The sequence below is a fragment of the Carya illinoinensis genome, chromosome 3 (assembly GCF_018687715.1).
Source record: "Carya illinoinensis cultivar Pawnee chromosome 3, C.illinoinensisPawnee_v1, whole genome shotgun sequence".
Lineage (NCBI taxonomy): Eukaryota > Viridiplantae > Streptophyta > Magnoliopsida > Fagales > Juglandaceae > Carya > Carya illinoinensis.
The window spans coordinates 13,391,886-13,407,745 of NC_056754.1; the positions used below are offsets into that span (position 1 = coordinate 13,391,886).

Sequence of the window (15,860 nt, forward strand, 5' to 3'; positions counted from 1 at the left end):
CCTCCCTTCATGAGCTTCAATTAACAAGTAGATAATTTTAAATTTCTGCATCCTGTAAGACACACATTGAAAAGAAAAATAAAGCTATATGCCACATAAAGTTGCTCTACAATTATTTCATACATGGGCATAACCAAGGATGTCTTTTACCAAACATAAAAAATCAAAAAAAAAAAAAAAAAGAGAACTTACGTGTGCGCATTCTTTTCAGCCTCTACTCCTCTGAAATGACGGTTTCTGCTGCAGAGTAGGCCCATATTTTTAATTTCAATTGAACACATTGAAGATGTACCAGTCAAGCTCCGCCAGAAATCAAAGGAGACTTTATTCCTTAACGTTATTTCTCTAGGTTAGCCCCTATATGCAACCAGTGACGGATATCTACTGCAACAGAGATCAACTGAGGGTTTTCTTCACGTCCCACTCGTAGACACCCTGAAAATTAAAATTAAAAGAAACCAAGAAATGAGGGTCTTAGAAGGAAATATGTGTAAAAACAAACCCAATGCTGCAGAAAACCATGACATGCAAAGAAACAAAATTTAAACCCATTTATTAAACTGCTCTCCTCATGCTCTAACCCAGAGTCAACACCATAGAACTAATTGAAGTAAACATGCAAAACCTAAATAAAAGGATACATAAGCATGGTTTGCTCCAAATACCAACTTGTCACCTGAGTTCAAGACAGCTGCAACCACAACATGAACAGCTGCAACCAGAGCATGAACAGCTACAACCCATCACTTGATCATGTCCACAACCAATTCATTACATTGCATGCACATGTACATTGCATGTACATGTACATGTTTCTTGAACAAAAGTACTATACAGAATTCTCCCTTAAAAGAATAAACATTCTCCATATAAAAGAATAGAATCATTCATAATATTATTAACCAAGTAAAACAATAAAACCTATATCTGAAATCACATCTATTAAGAATGTTAGCTCAGCTAAAGCTGCTTATATAGAGGCCTCATATGCTATATGAAATGGTTGATGAGAGGAAGTACCAACATTATAGGTGAACTCTTTACTTTGCATCAAATCTGAAACTGTGGCCTCCCCTTCAAACCGCCATATAAGCCAATGCTCACTTCTTTTCTTTGAAGAAGTCTGGAACAATTTCATGACAACAATAACAACAAGATTAAACAAAAACAACTTCTACAGTATTGAGGTTCGAAAGGCTGATGAGAGGAAGTACCAACATTATAGGTGAACTCTTTACTTTGCATCAAATCTGAAACTGTGGCCACCCCTTCAAACCACCATATAAGCCAATGCCCACTTCTTTTCTTTGAAGAAGTCTGGAACAATTTCATGACAACAATAATAACAAGATTAAACAAAAACAACTTCTGCAGTATTGAGGTTCGAAAGTATATCTTTTATTTTTTAAAGATATTGATATCCTTAATTCATACGGTGGTAATAGTAGTCATGATAGAGAAACACCTCAAGAAAGTCGTATACAAAATCAGCTCAGTTATTTGTGCAAAGTCTTCAAACATGCTCATTCATCCAAATTTCCACTGCTCCATATGTGCTTGCCATTGTGTTTATAATCACCATAAAAAATAAAATAAAATAAAATAAAAAGAATACATTAGCAACATCATATTCAATATGATAGAGGGAAGAAATAACAATTCATATGCATCCCACATGCAAAATTCAAGAAACAAAATATAAAAAATATAATAAACTAAAGGAACCTCTTTTAGAACGAATAAGAAGGGTTATTGAAAGTGATGTGGACAGTCATTAAATACAAGCAAGCTTCCAAACAAATTGACACTATGAATCCGGCCAACATTAGTTGTACTAATTCCATCCATTAAACACGGCATGACACGGGTATCTCTGCTGCTGAAACAAAGCTTCCATGCACGGTCAACCACCACACGGCAAACACAAAGCAAACGGCCCAATCATATACATCATGTGCATATACACAACAGGAAGAAAATTACCAAATAGTGAATAAAAACCATACGGAATAATAACTCAAACAGAATAAAAGCCATATATGCTGATACGTGCATGATCAGATAGATCATTTTCTCACAGAAAATAACCCAACAAAAGGAACCGAAATCATACAGATGTCTATCACACCCAAAAAAAAAAACCCAAAAACATTGAACAAAATCTTCCGATTTGATGGCTTCAGTAAAGTAATCATTCAAAAATTCGTTGTTTGAAAATAAATTGAAAAAAAAAACATAGCTTTGGGAAGATCCATTGGTGTTCTTCACCCACCTCTGTTTCTCATTCAGATGGAGGATGAGATTTCTCGGCCTTTGTCTCCTTCTTCGTCTTCTTCAGGCTGAGACCAGAGGCATGCAATGTTGAGGTTGAAAAGTTCCACGGGTTAGAGATTCGACGCGAGAGACTGTGCTTCACTGATGGAGGCGGTAGTGTCTCGGTTTTGCTTTGCTAGAGGTGAGAGTGTGGCAGTGAAGAGGAATAAGCGGAGAGAGAGAGAGAGAGAGAGAGAGAGAGAGAGAGAGAGAGAGAGAGAGAGAGAGAGAGAGAGAGAGAGAGAGAGAGAGAGAGAGAGAGAGAGAGTGGGTGGGTTGGGAGTGTCAGCATTGAATAAGAACTAAAAAGATCATAAATGTAGAAAAAGACTAAAATGGCAGTTAGCAAAAGAAAAATAAAAGCAAACCCAACAAAATTTTGAATTACAGTTAAGGGTAACATTGGAAAAAAAATAGACAAAATTATTATAGCATCCGGATTCTCAGATAGCAGAATTTTAATTTTTTTTTATGATGTCTAACAAATTGTAATTAATTGTACGCATGCACTGAGCAACTAAAAGAAAGAATAACTTTTGTACGCATGCACTGATCTGACCAGCAGACTGTACAATCAGTAAAAATTTTCTATTATAATCACAATTTAAAAATTTTTTGTACGGACAATATACACAAAATGAAAGGAAAAAGTGAAAATATGAAATACACGAAAACGGAATGGGATTGTACTGTTTATTACTGTAGCAGAAGCATAGATGCTTGTTATTATAGATAGATATATATATATATAGTCATGCGCAAGTATCTATTATTAAAAATTAATTTTTATATAAATATTATATTTATTTAATCTTTTAAAATAATTACACGACACTTATCAACTCACGATTTTAACTATCATTTTGTATCAATTATAAAGATGACAAACTATTATCCTTCCTTCCACAGATTCCATGTACATAAATAGTGAAATTACTAGTCATCTTTCCATCTTTAATACTCTTCAAGTCATGCAATAAGTATTTTTTATTAGAAAAATATTTTAACTGTAAATAGATTTTATAAAAATAAATTTATAAATTTACATGATTTTATATATATTTTTATTATAAATTAGATATAATAAATGATATGAAGTTATATCAATTTGTAAATTTTTTTTTTTTTTGAGATCTTTTATAGCTACAAGACGTATCTTTTATGAAATGTGCTTCTTCGATATTCGCCCTAATAACCGTTCTCTAATTATTCAGCTAATTTTTTAGGATATTCTGGTTCATTACTTTACTTTTGAGTGGAGTTAATCGACTCCTTTAACAATTTGCCTGCCACCAAGTGGCCTATGATTATCTTAATCTGTTGGACCTCAGTAGGTTGGGATTTAAGTGGGCTTCATGGGCCTCATAGCATGGGCTTCAGTGATATCCGCTCAACAAAGTCCTTTTTTTTTTAATAGAACAAACTGTAGTGATATATCCTTCACGTTGTGTCACCAACTGGTGGGTGATCATGCAAAGTTTATCTTAAACAACATTTAACAAAAATTATATATATAACTCGGTGCATAAAGTAAACCATCATTGTCATTGATATAGCAAAATTTGATTTGCAAAAAAAAAAATTTAAAATTCAAATCTCTTATAAATGATATCTTGTCATGTCAATAATATAAGAAAAATGATAGTTACAGTCGTAACTGCATGAGGACCGTACAATCATTTTAAAAAAATAAATAAATACGTGACCTATGTAAAAATAAATTATTTTTTTAATATTAAACCATATTATTTTATAGTAGATTACACTCTTTATCAAAACAATAACATAGTGTTTATGCACTTCACAATTACATATATAATTACTTTTATTTTAAAGCCATTTAACAATAAGGACAAAAGGATGGAATTTATTGGCAAAGCTGGCTTTTGGAGGGGGATTCAATCCTAACCATAGCCATAACCTTCCACTAGCACCAGACAATTGAGAGGCACATTACACGTGACTTGATTCTCAACTACTGCAATTGCCAAAGAGAACGTGGGTATGCATCCCTCAGCATATGTAAATGAATGGTCGGCCGCATATATGCCCACATGTTTGTTAACATTGCCTTTCTGTTCTGTCTCTCTTTCTGCTTAGTGAATAACATGGCTTGCTTTATTATTGCCATTTTCAAGCTTTTTATTTGTGTGCGCGCTGTAAAAGTCTCGATAACATTACATGGGATTTTGGGAATGGCGATGGAGAACAATGTTTTTAATTTTTATCACGTTGTAGTTTGGTCGCAACTTGCAACTCTGTTTCCGACATTTCCCGACAGCCACGGGCGCCCAGTAGTTTAGGATGTTACAATTATATTGTTATGTTCCTAGGCTTAATAAATTAGTATCTAATATTTCTAATATATTTTTTTATCAATGATTGAATCTTTAATAATTGGTATCAAAATATAGACCACGTTACAAGTTCAAGTCATGGAGGGAATAACCTATAAGCTGGATTAAAATATATTGTAACTATGTATGGCTATGTTGTTAAATTATTGAATACTGATAAATGAGTCAAGCTGTCAAAAGAGAAAAAGCTACTCATGGATCAGTGTCAATAGAGTAGATTGTTGTGGATGTTGAATTTAGAAGCATAGTGAAATGTTATGATCATGAGGGTTAAAAGTTTAATCAAATTAGCATTTAACGGTCTTAAACCTTTTAGATAAATGGTTGATTATTTAACATATATTTTATTTATAAGATATGTTTAGAACAGAAGTGGTACATTTAGTGGAAGTTTTTTTTTGTGGTTTATAAAATAGTTATATTTTTGTAAAATTCTATTTTACCAACTTAACACATTCTGTTGTAAGTATGGAAAATGATAGAAGAAAAACTATACTACAATTTTTTTACAATTAAGTATAAAAAAAAATTATTATTTTATTTACTTTGAATTGTTGAAAGTAGAGAAATTTTCAATTAAAGTAAAAATATATTAATATTTTAATGTGCAGTCGTAGTTAAGTGGTGTATCATTGTCCATTTAGTGTTGGGGAAATGATACTTTCACTGCTCCGAGCTCCTATCTAATTTTTATTCCATAATTAAGTGAGTATTTTTTAATAATATTATAAATTTTAAAAAAAATTAAAATGTTAAAATATATATATAAGAAATTAAAAAAAATATTACGTATAACTAACGGTAGCGCTGTGAGAGTAGCACCGTCCATAGTATTAACCTTTGTTTAAAGGGAGTTACAAAAATGGTGGTAAGCAATACACGGGGCTTAATAAACGATGGGGGCATTAGTCAACCGAAAACCTTGTGTTTTTGTATCAAAATTAAAACAACGTGTACAATAGTTTTTTTTGGTTGATATTGGGGAAAAAATTATATACTCTACCAAGCACACCGACACCACACCGACTCCAGAATAAAACAACGCTTATAAAGTAACGAATCCAAGCCAAATTTAACGATCAAGTACGTGGGGGGGGACTCCATACCGGGTGTCAATATATCTAATCATATCAAACTAAGAACAAGGAAATGAAGAAGAGGCCCACAAAAGCAAAAAGAAAAAAATGCATGGTAGGGCCCATTGGTACTATTTCCGTATTTCTTATGCTCCACTCACTAGGCAATATTCTCATTTGTTGTAGAACTCAAAATATTTACAAGAATTCATATATAAATACTCTCTAAAATTTTACTTCATTCCAAGACTTCAAGCAGTATATAAATACAAACAAATGGAGGTCCAAATGCTTAGAAAAAAAATTGAGGTCCAAATTATAAGAGGCCCTAATATATATAGAGAAATGATATTTATAATTATAGAGTGTATAAATGCAGTGCATTATTTTTTAAAAAGTGAATAATATAAGACATGCACGAAAAATTTAATTTTTTTTAATAATGAACTATACTCATTTTAAAAAAGAGTACGACGATTACACACTTCATGATTATATTTAGCATTACTCATATTATAACTGGTGTCCAGAGTAAAGGTCGAGTAAAAGTGCATAATTGTGGGCCATCAGTAGGAGTGAGAATTTTTCGGTTCGGACTAGGGAAAACCAACCAGACCAAAAAAATTTTTGGTTGGTTTCAGTCCTTTGTCTATGAGAAATTTGGTTTTCAGTCTGATTTAGAGTGTAGATTTTTTGGATCTGACCGGACTGAAACCGACCGAATTAGATTGTTAGAAATTTTTGTAAATATTATGTATAATATGTTATTTTATAAAGTTTTGTATAAGTTAATTATATAATTTTTATTTAATCTATTATCATTAACCATATAAAGTGTTAAAATAATATATGCTATCAATTAACTAATATATCATATGATAAAATATATGATAATATATGTTTTATATGTACATACATACTCTACTATTTACGCTTAATTAAAGTAATTAGGTAATTTTTTAAGATACCTAAATTGCAAGTAAGTATGAATAATCTATAGACAATTAAATTACTTCATATTTATTAACCATATATTAAATGTTAGAATTTTAATATAGGCCATTGTAAATACTAAAGTACTAAGTTAGTAATTATTGACATCATAGATATAATTATAATTAATTATTTTTTTAATAAATTAGTTACATAATCAACGTTAAAGAGTTTACTTAATTTGAATTTTACTAACTTAATTAATTTGTTGTATTAATTAATTTTTCAAAAAAAGAGGAAATTATTTCTAACTCGTACCAACCAAATTAGACCTATTAGACTGGCCAAATCGATAACTAACGGTCCGGATAATCTATCTGTTTTAGACAAATCATGAACCGAAATTATCAATCCATTAATCCCTTAAACTGAATCAGATCGGACCGATTATATCTTTAACCAATATATATATATATATATATATATATATATTGAAAGCTAAAACCCAACAAGCACGTGGTGGTTAGGTGTTGAACTTGGGATCCTTTGGATAGACGGCTGGAGCCATGTACGTTTTTCTGCCGTATACAAATGGTGGGTGCAGTAGCCGCCCCACCAAGATTTGCTTATTTACATAGATTAATATGGAGGGCTCCATACAAAGCTGGGCAGGGAATGAATGTGGGTGGGAAATTTAGATTTATACTATTTGTCTTACCATTATAACTATGTCTCTCCCTTCTGTTTGTCACCGATTATTTTTCATATCAAAAGTCTTAACAAAAAATGGAGGGTTTTTTATACGCTATCTCTTACCCAAGAATCACAAAATGTAATATACTAATGTAATTCCTTTTATTTATTTAATTATTAATATTATGGAGCTCAATTTAATTTCAAGCAAAATACATGATCAGATCAGCATCGTGAAAAGTTCTAAGTGAAAAAATTTTATGCATTAATTATAATCGATGTAAGAATCACGAGAAGTAATGTCCTGATATTACCTTATTTTTAATATATAGAAATGTTTTTTTTAATCTTATATTTTATTTACATGATAGATTTTTTAAGTATATTTTTCACTTAAATGATTGATAAGAAAAAAAACCATATAATCAAATTGTGTGACATGAGTATAGTTGGTTTATACTGTTTGTAAGTGGAAAAATAAGAGGGGAGCTCCATTGAAGACAACGTGCAAAGTCAAGACTCCACTGAAACTCGCCGGTAGGTTTGGGAGATGAGAATTTTTTATTTTAAAAGAAAATTTAAAATATTATTTTTTAATATTATTATTATTTTAAAATTTATAAAAATTGAATTGAAATTAAATTGTTTATTATATTTTATATAAAAAATTTAAAAAATTATAATTATGAGATAAAATGAAAATTTTATCTCTCATCCTCTTATAGCATTGACATTGGTTTATGCATATGCACACACAAAAACACCTCTTTTAGAGATTTATTTTGTCATTTAATAAAAACTCTCACATTGAATTATGCATATATGAGACATAATTTTTTTCTTAAAATTAATTTTTTTATATATATTTTACAATTAACATCAACTACATATATTTGGTATTAATAATACAAATATAATAATAATAAATATAATTTTTTTTATATATTATATTAAAAATATAATAAAATGATATTATAATAATAAAATGATAGTTAAGGTGAAGATTTGTTGTATTGTTGAGGGAGGGAGTAGAGAAAATGGTTTTAAGAGAGAGTGAAATGAGATAGAAATAAAATTTGAAGAGTGAATAATAGATCTCTAAATTTGTATACATACTATTTATAATCATACAAAAATACAAAGATACATAATTTAATATAAAAAAATTTAAATTCATGTTATCATATAAATATTACTTTGCATATATGGATGTAGAATCCAATGCCACTGCAATTACCAAACATGCCAAGCTGCAGATGTCAGTCCAGATTTGCGGCGTAGGAGGGCGAGCAAGCACATGCAGTGCTTTGACGCCGTGTGCCGACCTTGACCCACCCATATTTATGTATCGGCGTCGCATTTTATATTCGGGACCAGGCGTAACCTCAGATCTAGCAGAGGATACTTTGATAGGCTCATCCCGTCACCCACCTTAGTTCGCAATTAATACTTGTGCTTCCTCTTTCTACCACCGCATAATATAAATTATAAAATTTTAATTTTAATATTATTTTATTAATTAAATTATATCACGTAAATAATATATTATGTAAGATAATGGATCCCGACACAGCTCACCTATAAAATTATTCCTTTTATTTTTAAGTTTTTTTCATGTATTTTTTTAATTATTTTAAAAGCTTTTTTTTTAAGAAGATCATAATATTATTTAAAAATACTTACTTAATCAATTAAAAAAAAAAAAACCACCAATCAGTGACTCTCTCGGAAGATTTTATAAGTGACTTTAGCATTATTCATTGTATAAAAGCATTAAAATAGAATTGTACTGTAATTAATTATATTTTCTATTTTACAAACACACGTACATGCAGATATTTATTAACATTAATATTTGATTTTATTATTTTCTTAAAGAAGAGAGACGGCACTCCACTTGTGTTAATAGCTCTTACTTATTACGGAGCAATACGATAGACCTAAATAATTGTTCTACGATTTCAGCACAGCCACTATAATTTATTAAAAATTCTTCTTTATCATTCCCAATCCGATACCTTAATACGTGATTTCTTATTTTTATCATTTTATTTAAAAATATATATATTAATATATATAAATATTTATTGAAATAAAATGATAAAAATAAAAATATATATATTAATGTGTGGTGTAAAGATAATAAATAACATTTCTCTCAATTTAATGTCATATTCATCATGAAGTTTTCTATTTTTCTGACATTTGTGGTTATTTGTATTTTGCATATTTTCCATTCAATCCTAAGCGCCAATCAAAAAGCCTAATCCAGTTGCTTTTAATAATTAGAGATGTAAGGGTTCTGCTTGGCCATTGAGAATTTTCAGATGAGAATTTTGAGTTTTAAGATTAAATATTAAAATATTATATTTTAATATTATTATTGTATTGAGATTTGAAAAAGTTAAGAAAAAGTTAAATTATTTATTATATTTTGTATGAGGATTTGAGAAAGTTGTAATGATGAGATAAGAATTTTATATTTGAGATAAAAATTCCTTAAGGCCAAGCAGAACTTCAAAAAGTTGACTGAACCAAAATATCCGATTTGGATTGGATTGGATTGGATTGGACCGAACTCCAGACCGATCGATTTCAGTTTCATAAATTATGGATCAAAAAAATTCGATCCGATCTTAAAACTTATAAATTTTGAATTGAACCAGATTGAATTCTTATATATATTTTAAAAATATTTATAATAATTTAGTATAGTATTTTTATATAGTAATTATATAAGTTAATGATTTAATTTTCATATAATTTATTATTATCGATCATATAAAATATTATTTTTAATGAGTTAGTTATATAATTTATATTAATAATTCAATTAATTTTAATTTAATAATTTGAATAATTTTTTTATTAATTTATTTGAAAGAAGAAAAAGAAAATAATAAAAATAATTGAGTCAAACTGAATAGACGAGTTTTGCCACGTACAAGTAATATCGTATATTAATCTGTATATCAATATTGATTCCTTTATATTTAAAATTTAAATTAGTATTATTCTTAATCAAATCTATTTTTTAATCAAATATATTAAATTAATATATATATTAATATATAGTTACACTTACCACTGTATTTTTCGGTGGGAAAACTGATAGGTCATCGCCGGACCGGATCAAACTGATTTACAATTTTACACACTTAAATTAATAGCTATTGGTTGGGAAGAGGCAAAGCCCCACAAGCACCCTAATTGGGAGGCATTTACACATGAGGCGATCATGCGCATGTTGTAAACAAACAAACCAACCGTCCAAATAAATCAGTCAACTTTTTAACACATGGATGGTATATCTTAATACATACATACATACATAAATATATATTAATTTATCCTATCTCCATCATCAAATGGCCAGTCAATATTCTTTATATTCGGTAGCAATCAATTTCTTCAAAACCATGTCCCACTCTTTAATATCCTAATCGATATGACTTACCATGAATTATTACATTCTCTATTCTTTCTCCCACGAATGTTATGACCCCTTTATTTATATCTTTTTAAAGAAATTATATTATAAAATTATTAGATAAAGCATTGACATGATTTGATTTAAAAAGTAAATTTTAAATATAATCTTATAAATAAAATCTTAAAATTTCAAATGTTATGAGCCTTTTTTTTTTATATCTTTTAAAAAATTTCTATTATCAAATTATTGTATAGAGCATATCTAATTAAGTATTTACGTGATATAATTTGATTTAAAAAATAAATTTTAAATTTTAAATTTTATAAATAAAATTTTAAAATTTAAATGATGTGAATTATGTATTCTATACGTCGATTTGAGAGCAAAATATGAATAGACTTTGTATTTTGCATCGTGAACTAGACGAGAATAGATAAAGCAACATAGTTTTAACTACCAAATAATTTTAATAAAGAATTTACGTGTAAGCTTTTTACAATTTGAATATGTAATATTATCAGTTTTCATAATTTGTTATATAACCAGTAAATTTTCGAAAGACTAGAAAGTGTAAAACATCTGTATGAAAAATTTTATTTATCATACATTACATACTATATTTTTTTTTTAAAAATTCTCTTACCAAAATATGGATTATGTGTAAAAGAATAAAATTAATTTAAAAAGAATAAAATCAAAGAAAATTAAAAAAAAATACATAAAAATAATTGTAGTGTTAAACCAATAAAGTGACGAGAATTTAATAATTACGAGAAATTGTGAAAACAACATAAATAGTCTTATTCTAGCTTTAACTTCACTTGTATAATTTTTGACCGAATATCAAAGTATGACCATATTTATGCGGCAGTAATGTTCTTTTTACAAGAAAGTCATGCATACTTCTGTACTGGCCAATGCTTTCAAAAGTGCTTTTCACTGTCAGAAAGTATGGTGCGTTTACTGGGCACAGTGCGTATTGATCCCTGCAATATATGCTGTAGATAAGGCGCTAAGTAGCTGGTCTGTAAAGTGTAATCTGCTTTATTCCACCTTTTTAGTCTTGTTATATCTTTTTTCTGGGCATTGCCAATGAAACAGTAATCCTTTAATTAGTTTACTCGGAAAGAACATTATACTCAAGAAAACAAAAGGTTAAAGGCACCCTTTATGTGCTATCAATAATGATGACAATGGATCGAGTGTAATGAGCAATAATGATCGAGGCATCAAATACCACATGGGATATGCATAATTATATGGACCCCATAATTAATAGTAAAATCATTTTGTTATAAGTTTTATACAAACAGGATTTAAGTAAATGATCATGTCTTTGGAGCATATTAAGGATAATCAATAAAGTAAGATAATTAGGTTGTTGACGCATCTCTAGAAGCCAATGACTTTATTTGGATTGTGAGTATGCCTTATATTTTGTGTAGAGACTCACGTAATTCTATTATTTTATAATGGATAAAACTAGAATTCAGATATTATACATGTGGTTATTGTCCCACTCCAAATTTTTTATTGGCTCATATGTATCTCATCACAATGAGATTATAGAGAAAGTAAATGTAGATGCAAGAGTTTGACTATGATTAAGTGATTAAGTTGATAAGTCTGGATAAGATTAGGTAACTGAGATGATAGACTTTATTTTATTTTTGGTTTTATAATTTGGATTAATGTAAAACAGTTTGACTTTATCTATAATTATTTTGAGTTTATCTAGAAATTATTAGAAAGTGTTTTAGATAAGTCAAGAGTATGAAAATTGAGTTCAATGATTATGTAATTATCCAGAAAAGAGTTTGAATTTGAAACTGCTACTACCGAGAAAATTTAGTGGCAAGTGTCAGCATCTCTTTAGAAGAGTCCTCGTGACAAAGTCGTTTTGTTAGTAGAATTCTATTGTAATTCAAACCGCTTTCAAATTATTTATTTAAGAGATCCTATTGGTTGGAATTTGTAGAGATTTAATTCTGGATATTTTTTAGAGCATTTTATTGCATATCTTGATAAGAAAATTTCTTAGAGAATTTTTATATTATTTCTCTCAAAGAGTATGATCGTTGATCTAAGATTGAGATAATGTAATCGTGAATCAACCACTGGAGTTCTAAGAGAAAAGTTAATGTTTAAAGATCGTCAGAGATTCTACCTGCTACTGCTGTTTGTCTGGTTAAGTAAGAGGGTCAATTGATAAAAGTTTTGTAATTGAAACTTGCTTGTAACTAATTTTTAAATAATAAAATTGATTTTTCTGAGTTTGACTGTCTCGTAAAATTTTATCTTTAAAGAGTTATTTAAATAAAATAATTTTTTTTCATTAACAATCTTGGTATTATGCAATTTTTTTACCTTATGTTATTATTTAATTATTAAATAATTACATAGTTAACGACTAACCAATTTCTTGAATAAATTGATAGATCTTTGTATTAATATACACGAACATTTGGGTAATTTTAGTAAATTTTGGATGTAGAATATAAAATCTTTGCGCTATTCTTCTTTAACAACTACCTATATGCTTTCTATAAATTGTCTACAAAGATTTGATATGAGATATTAGCTCATCATTCTCCAAATCCAACGCTTTTTCTAAATTAAATCATTTTTATGATCAAAATCTAAATTCGAGATAAATTGATAATAATGCCTTTTCATTGTCAAAATAAAATGATTAATGAGATGTGATTGGTAGGATACCCTTAAAGCCTTTGCTTTTTCATTCTATTGCTCATATGAAAGCTTCTTTGAAGGCTGAAGGTCGTACACCAAAAAGATGTTGTAATAAGTTCATTTTTGACAAGAAGGCTTATCAAGAGTGATGACATGGTATCGAAGACACGGCCAAGAATAAAGAGATGGTCACCATTATTTATTTATTATTATTTTTTGCTAGCTACTAGGATTAATATTAGTTGCGGTTGATGACACTGCCCACTTGATGATAGGTTATAGTCTTACGAAGCTAGACAATGGTGACAATGGCGATGATACGTGGTATTAGCAGCCATTATCACACTTCGGCATTATCTTATTAAGAGTCAGGCCGTTGAGTTGGTTGTCTTTTAATACTGAGCTGATTATATATATATATTTTTTGTGAATAGTAAAAAAAATAATGACAAAATATTAAATAATAATAAATAATAATAAAAAATATATGAAAAATAATAATAAATTAATAAATAATAGTGAAGCATGTTGAGATTATTTAATCATCCAAAATCACCCAAACTAGATAGTATTGTGTTTGTTGGATCATTAACATCTATTGCCATTACTATTTGTTGCTAATCCAATCCAGCCAATAGATCATCGTGATTAAAATTGAGAGAGAGAGAGAGAGAGAGAGAGGGGTACTATGGATCTCATTGTCATCGTGGAATATTACAGAGGTGCAATGGCATAATCCAATGCATTACTTAGTTATTAAATTACATTTAAATATTAAAATAGGCGGTTTAATCCTATGTAGTATTGAGAGAGTGTGAGAGAGAACCTTTTTTTATTTTTTCCCTTTTATAATGATGGTTCTATCTAGTGTGGTAGTTGATCCGTGAGAGAGTCTTAGAAAGGATGTTTATATATGCTTAGAGGATAAATGTTTTCATTCCAAGTTTTATCTTTAGTGACGCTAGTTAGGTAGTATAATTAAGAAATAATTCTATTTGCAAGCGAGTTAAGTAGACATAATTTTCATATGATTGATATCAAGTGTGACTCGTGATAACAAAATTTAGAATGAAAATCAATATCGCTCTCTCTATATATCATCTTGAATTGTAAAACATCTTTGAGATAGTCCTAATCTAAAAATTATCGGTTAGAAGTTACGCAAAAACACAACTTTTCAAGAAAGCAAAAACTTTGGGGGAAGGAAATTGAAGGATATAATTGATTTTCCCGCCTAAGATTAGAAAGTGAGGGTATAATATTCCATAGAAGAAGGAATATTTTACCCTTTTATCGGTATAATCATTAACACCACTTACATAGCTAATAACTTCTTGTCCCCAACACTCCTTTATTAATATATTTATATTTATTTATTTATTTTTTATTTTAATATATTTATATTTATTTAATGAAAAATTACTCTAAAGTGATTTCTCGTTATTATCAAGTCTAATAATCTAATAACATATGATCCGATCCGATTTTTAAAATAAAAAATCTAAATTTAAAATCCTTTACCATCTGAATTTTATTTTATTTTCATTTTTATCACTTCCTTCCATCCAAATTCTTTTAAACATCAATTTCTACTTTTCAGGAAATTTACACCACGTTGTAGCTAATCAAACATACGATATTTGACACATCAGCATGGTATAAAGACAAAAATACATTCAAAATAATAAAACATTAAATTTTGGCGAGATCTTTGGATTAAGATGTGATCAAGGGCCTTCCTTTCTTATCCGACCATCCTAAAAAATTGTTTAATTTGAAAAAGGAAAAATCTACGGACCAAACTCGTATCCAACATCTATCCTATAATGATAATTAGATAATATTTATTAATTTTTAAAATTTTCTTTTAAAAAAATAAAAAATAATTTAAAGATGATAAATATGATATAATTATTTTTGAATACTCCTTACACATTTTATTATGTAATTGATCAAAACAATTATTTTAAATACATTAGTAGAGTGTATAAATAATATATAAAAGTAATTACGTATAAAATTTTTGTAAACATAATAAGAAATTGATTGATAATAATAATATCAAATTCAAAGAATAAATTGATTAAATAAAAAATTAAAGAGTTTTTTTGGAAGATGTTTAAAAAATTCAAGAACTATTTTAGTCTGTGATATTTTATAAAAAATTAATAAAAGAGAAAAAAGAAACTGGCGGACCATAGTAAACAATATGGGGCAAGACTCACTGTGTCCTTCTTCCGTGAATTTTTTTCATTATTTTTGTAAGGACGCTGTCACGCACGAGTCCATGACAAGAATATATGATGCGTAACACCAGATAAGTCCCCACGAGTCAGTTCTTCATAATAATGGTTGGTTCTCGCT

At 28.6% G+C, this 15,860-nt stretch overlaps 1 long non-coding RNA gene across 2 annotated transcripts; it reads right to left on the reverse strand.

Moving 5' to 3' along the window:
- On the reverse strand, positions 1-2,475 carry LOC122303922. Of its 2 annotated transcripts, none has more exons than XR_006240857.1 (5): positions 1,466-2,475; positions 1,219-1,317; positions 1,021-1,123; positions 193-435; positions 1-52 (listed from the first exon to the last, which is right to left on the reverse strand). It is a non-coding gene; the product is annotated as an uncharacterized LOC122303922 (long non-coding RNA). The 2 variants fall into 2 exon arrangements; XR_006240855.1 differs by having other exon boundaries at positions 1,025-1,123; positions 1,466-2,474.
- Between the last annotated feature and the right edge of the window lie 13,385 nt (positions 2,476-15,860).